Below are 6000 nucleotides of genomic sequence, written 5' to 3'. Positions count from 1 at the left end.
CTTAGGAATGAAGAGAGGGAGGAGCTTCAGCGAGAACAAAGAAGTGATAAATATACAGATTAGCAATCCTGAATTAATCCATATGACCCCGTGTCCCCCCGAGGGTTTTTTTCTGAGTGCCATCGTCTTTCTTCAACCGGTCAGAAAGGCGCTGTTGATGTCACCGCCACTCTTTTCCAAATGTATAACATTCCCTGTAGTTTTGACATCCTCCTCGCTCCGTGTCTGACCGGGTAAAAAAAAACACGATCTAAAATTTAAAAAAAATAGGACGGACGTGTAGCGATTCTTTTTCTCATCGCACAAATGTTTCATGCAAACATTCCCGAGCGCACAGCCAGCGCTTTACTGCCCGGAAGAAGAAAAAAACGGCAGGTGGACACGGGGCCGTAGTGTGATATAATCTCTCTCTCCAACAGCTGAAGGAAACCTCTCTCTCTCTCTCATTCTCAAGCTAACTGCTAACTTTTCACTATCCTTTAGTTTAGTGCTCTGTATGTCGTCAGCAGACCGGCAGCATGTGAAGATTTAATAAAGATGCTTCAGAGCTCGCAGACTCAGACGTAGGATCAGTCCAAAAGATAAAAAATAAACATTGGTATCAGAATCTTTAAAGTGTCTGTGCAACACCCATTGGTGCTCCTGCTCCCCCCCCCCCCCCCTCCTCTCAGCCTGACGCTGGTATTTTGGCTCAGGAAGCAGAACTAATGTCAGAAATATTTCCACTGCATGAACTAAAGTCAAGTTGGCATCGCACAGAAACCTTAAAGAGAGAAGCTGCTGCAGATCAGATGAACATGATCTGAGTCCACATTTCAACCAAACGCTGATTTACAGGAAACTTTTATTAATGTAGCTTTTTATTCTTTACCTTCATCTCATTATCAAACTTTCTCAGTTCCTCTTTTTATCGATCACCTTTAAAATATATTTATCAGAATCAAATGACAATGAACCAAGGTACTATGTTTTTAAAATTTTTTATACCATACGTTCCAAAAAGATCGCAGATGTTAATTTCTTTGTCTAGTGGTAAGTGTGCGGAGGCTATAGTACTCCAAGCAACCCGGGTTCGAATCCGACCTGTGGCTTCTTTCCTGCATGTCATTCCCCTCTCTCTCTCTATCCACTTCCTGTCTCTACAATAAAGGCATAAAAAGCACAAAAATAACAAACAAACAACCCATTAAACTTTGTTAGATGAGCTTCTGAAATCTCGGGCTTTATATATTTTATACAAAACAAAATTCTGTTTTTTTAAATAAATGTTATTATAAATTAAGTTTATTTCAAAGACTTTAATTAAGTTTTGAATCAGTAAATTCCAGACTGCAGCACGCAGGGTGATGGTTGCCACCTAGTGGACACAGATGGAAGTGCAGCACATGTTTGTTACTTATTTTTTAAAACGTTTTCTTCCACCTTGATGTGGATATATCTTCTTGAGCTCGTACCTGGACTCAGACTAAACACCAGTGTGAAAGCTTGTTCTGGTTTCAGGGCTGTCTCTCCTCGGACAGTTTCAGGCAGCTGTTTGGCAGCAGAACGTCTCGCTCTCCCGTTCTGGCTTTGAAACCAGATCAGCCGCTGCAGCAGTCAGAAAGTTGTCCAGTGTTCCTGCTCCTGTTTCTGCAGCAGACTGAACGCCTGTCCAATGCTGTTAGACACACACACACAACCCCCCCCCCCCCCCACACACACACACACACACACACACACACACTAAAATGTACAGTACAACTACACACACACATACAGACAGATGGACATGTTTGTGTTCAGGAATGCTGTTAGTTAAGAGCATGCCACCCAGTCAAGTCCACTGTGTGTGTGTGTGTATGTGTGTCTGGTATGTGCTGCATGTCTGACTCTGAGGGGCTTTCCCAACACTGTGTGTGTGTGTGTGTGTGTGTGTGTGTGTGTGTGTGTGTGTGTGTGTGTGTGTGTGTGTGTGTGTGTGTGTGTGTGTGTGTGTGTGTGTGTGTGTGTGTGTGTGTGTGTGTGTGTGTGTGTGTGTGTGTGTGTGTGTGTGTGTGTGTGTGTGTGTGTGTGTGGGAATGATGTGTATGTGTTCAGTCAGCATTTTCAGCTGCACCAAAAACATTTTTCTCCGTCCATTAATGTAGAAAATTAAAGAGCAGCAGAGAATAAAACGCCTTTGATGTGATTAACTACGCTGCACCAAAAGCGCTGAAAACAAGTAATGCGAATTAAAAATAACGAATGCATTCATTTCGACGTTAGCTGCATCGCCGTTAACACGTTAAAGCCGACAGCTCTAATATTAAACGCCTGTTAGAATCCGTCCTCATAAAGACGTCATCTAATATTAAAAACGACCTTAAATCTGCGGTTAACTTTGTGTCTTTCATTCTCTCTTAACGCCATCGTAAAGACGTTGCTTGTATTTTTGAGCGGCGCTCTTTAACCACATGAATTAACCTGACTTTGATTGACAGGTCTCTGACACTAATGGGCCGACCTCAGCGTCAGTATTTGGGGCGGCAACCCCCCGTTTGCACTTTGACCTCGTCTCGGTGCCAGCCGGGTTTTCCCTCATTACCCGTAGGAACAAGGAACCCTCTGGAAGGTTCTGCAGACGCCAGACATCACACTTACACACACACACATACACACACACACACACACACACACACACACAGCTCGCTCACATTTGTTCACTTGGCTCTGGTTGTACGGTTTCTAACAGTGGAAAAGGCTGTTAGTCAAAAGCCAGAAGTCGTTACCACCTTTTTAGCGACGCGTTATTAGGAATATAAAACCTGACGATGTTGTTTCAGCGGAAGAAAAACAAGTTTGGAGGCAGACGTTGACTTACTGGAGTAAGAGCATGTCGGAGAAAGAGCAAAGAAGCAGCACAAAGTCGTTCATTTCTGAAAACAACAGAAGAGTCGACGGGTTGACGAGATCATCAGAAATCTGGTTATGGTCTTGTCCTGTGTTACGCCGCCACACAACCCCACAGCTAAACGATCTCCTCCTCCTCCGCCTGCCCTCTCTTTCATGTCAGTTTAGTTCATGTGTAAAAAAAGAACCCGTGAAGTGTTGAAACAAAAACAAACGTTACTTCAGATTCAGTCTCTCAGGTGTCTTGCGTCCTCGCGTCTTCCTCGTGGCGTCTCTTCGACTCAAAACCAATTTCCGCCGGCTCCTCCACAGGTGCTGCTAATGAAGGTTACAGAGACAGAGCCACCCCCCCCCCCCCCCCCCCCCCCCCCTCAGGGGTGTCATCAGTACTGACCCTGCTTCTCCTCCTACCAACCACGCCTACCGCTAAAGACCCTGAAGTGAATCCTCCTAAAACATTATCATAACATCCTGTCTTGGTCTTGTCCTGTCTTGGTCTTGTCCTGTCTTGGTCTTGGTCAGGGATGGGCAACTTTGGTCACAGCAAGGGCCACATTCATTTAATTCTCACTGCCAGAGGGCCAAATTGTAGGATACAAAAACGATTAAAATCAATTATGTCTCAAATTTAACTCAACATATACCAGTGATCAAATATTATTAGTATGTTTTTGGTTTTCATGATTTCATGGCAGATGGCTTTGATTTTGTTTTCTTCATATTTCCAATTAATTGATATCAAATTTACCTGAGGGCCACGTTGAGGGTTGATGCCAGTTGCCCACCCCTGGTATTGGTCTTGACTCGGTCTTGGAGCGCTCTGGTCTCTGGATGTCTTGGTCTCGGTTAGTGTGGTCTTGACTTCAACACTACCTGGAACTCAAAGTTCTGCTGAACCAGTCGTCGAAAAATGGTCTTTAGTCTTTTTCTGATGGGCTTCATTTTTACCAGTTCCTTGTCTCCGTCTTTAGAATCTAAGATATGAATTAAATGGTTGTGTGTCTCTACATTCGCTAGGACCTTTATTCTGGGAACTACGTCGACGTCCAAGATGGCCGCCGGCCAAACAGATTTCTGCCAACCTGTTTGGAAAGTTTTCAAATGTGTGTTTTCATTTGTGTATGAGCCTTTTAGTAAGTGTTACTCTTTTGGGTTTTTGTGCCTTTTGTGTTATTCTAAGCTCAATTAAAAGTCACTCAATCTAACCTGGGAGGCCGAGCAGCGACATGGCCGTCTTTTGGAAACATCAGGAAATGACACACCAGGGGTCCCCCCCCTCCCCCCCCGTACAGTACTTCACTTTTCAGCGGGATGAATGTGTGAATAAAAAGGGCTTTCTCTACAAGCGGGGAAAATGTTAATATTGGATTTAATGATATGATGTAAACGCAGAGGAAGGGAAATGAGGAGCTGGCGAGCGGAGGCGGTGATTTGTTCAGGTTGGAAAATGGAGCTTTTGTACCACAGGTTGGCTTTGAAATGGACGCATGTATGGGTTTTAAAAATGGCCACATTGTATCTGACAGGTTTCCATTACAGTGAGAAGAAGTTGTGTGAGACAGGAAATGAAAAACATTTGATTCTTGTGTTTTCAGACTCCTCGAAGGATGTTTAAAACCCCTTCAGTGTAATTTAACTCTTCGATTCTTCTCCAAACGTTTTGCATTAATTTCGGCTTTTATTCACTGACTCTCTGTTTTGTCCGGTGCTGCTCAAAGACGAGCGGGCCTGCAGGCTAAATTTGGCACACCACAGGAATTTACTGGGCTGCCCAGCGGCTCAGTGAGAGAATAAGACGGCAGTGTGTGTTTGAGTTTAAATTCAGGAGGGATGCTTTATGGACATTTTTAACAAGCAAACTGCGGGTGAAAAAGAAACCACACTGCTGTTAACTTGTGTTTTATTTTCCTCGTAATTAAGACATCCACTGTCTTTAAGAACAACGTGTGCTCTCACAAAAAAGCCAAGGCAAAAACACAAACAGAAGATAATTGATAAGGTCGCCAAGCGGAAACACTGATTACGTGAAAACCTGAAAACATGTTTTCCCATTTTAATTCATTTTGATGAAATGGACTTGAGCTTGTTTTATTTCTTTTCTCGTCTTCTGACTCTTTTACACCGCAGGTCACACCTACACATTCACACACTGATGGTAGAGGCTGCTGAGTAAAGAGTCCATCAGATGTAACTAATCCCACTCATACACATTCACACCCCGCCGCCGAAGCAGTGGGAGCAACCTGGGGTTTAAGTGACAGCTTTTCTATCTCTGCATGCTGTCTAAAAGTTCTTATCAAAAACTCCACTAAATAACTTCTCTGGGGGTTTCCTCCTCTGCCATCCTTTGAGGAAAAATAACTCGATAAAATCTAAATGTCCATAATTAATCTTCACTTGGAGGATGTGTCAGTGAGACTGTTTCCACTTTAAAGAAGGAAAAGTAAATATGGTCTGAAGATAAAACAATAGATGCACTTTATACGTCATGTATCATGTCAAATGCAAACATTAATAAAATGTTTCTAATCTATGTGACAGATTCAAAGTATTGTACAGTTTAACAACGCTGCAGCAGAAAACATAGATAACAGTTTTGCCTTGACGGATCTTCATGTGTACTGGCTTTAAGATACTGGAGAGAAAACATTAATTTTGCCGTTCCCTCAATGACCTTTTTAAAACTTTGCCAACAACCCGTTAAAAAAAACAGCAACGTGTGATTTTTGTGATATATTTCTGGACAGGAAGGAATGTCAGGGATGTTTTGTTGACCTGACCTGGAAATGTTCCCTCTTATAGTACTTCCTGTTTTCACCGACCCCTTTGTTAGATCCGACTGTACCCTGTGTGTGTGTTTTAGTGTGTGTGTTAGTTTCTAGCAGGAGGACATTCTTCAACCTCGGCATCACTTCCCGGTCTTTCCAAAGTTTCCGGTCCACCTTGGACTTAATGTGTCGGTGAAACTTTGTGTTTATGTTTGTGGGGGAAAGAAGACGCTTTAATGGGAACTGGACCGACACCAAACTATTTATTCACCGCTAATGATGGAGCTGGAAATGACTCTCTAGATGCAGGTGTAGATGCATATATGGAGTGTCCATTTCTAGAGTTTGGCATTGTAAAGGTGGG

General features: G+C 43.1%; 1 protein-coding gene across 1 annotated transcript in view; it reads left to right on the top strand.

Moving 5' to 3' along the window:
* shroom4 (shroom family member 4) overlaps window positions 1–6000 on the top strand; it is a 61072-nt gene that overhangs the window by 23655 nt on the left and 31417 nt on the right. The gene's annotated exons all lie outside the window — the stretch shown is intronic.

Source organism: Labrus mixtus, chromosome 23, assembly GCF_963584025.1.
Source record: "Labrus mixtus chromosome 23, fLabMix1.1, whole genome shotgun sequence".
In the NCBI taxonomy this organism is placed as follows: Eukaryota; Metazoa; Chordata; class Actinopteri; order Labriformes; family Labridae; genus Labrus; species Labrus mixtus.
The sequence above is the reverse complement of the archived record's forward strand: the minus strand, read 5'-3'. Positions and strand labels throughout refer to the sequence as shown.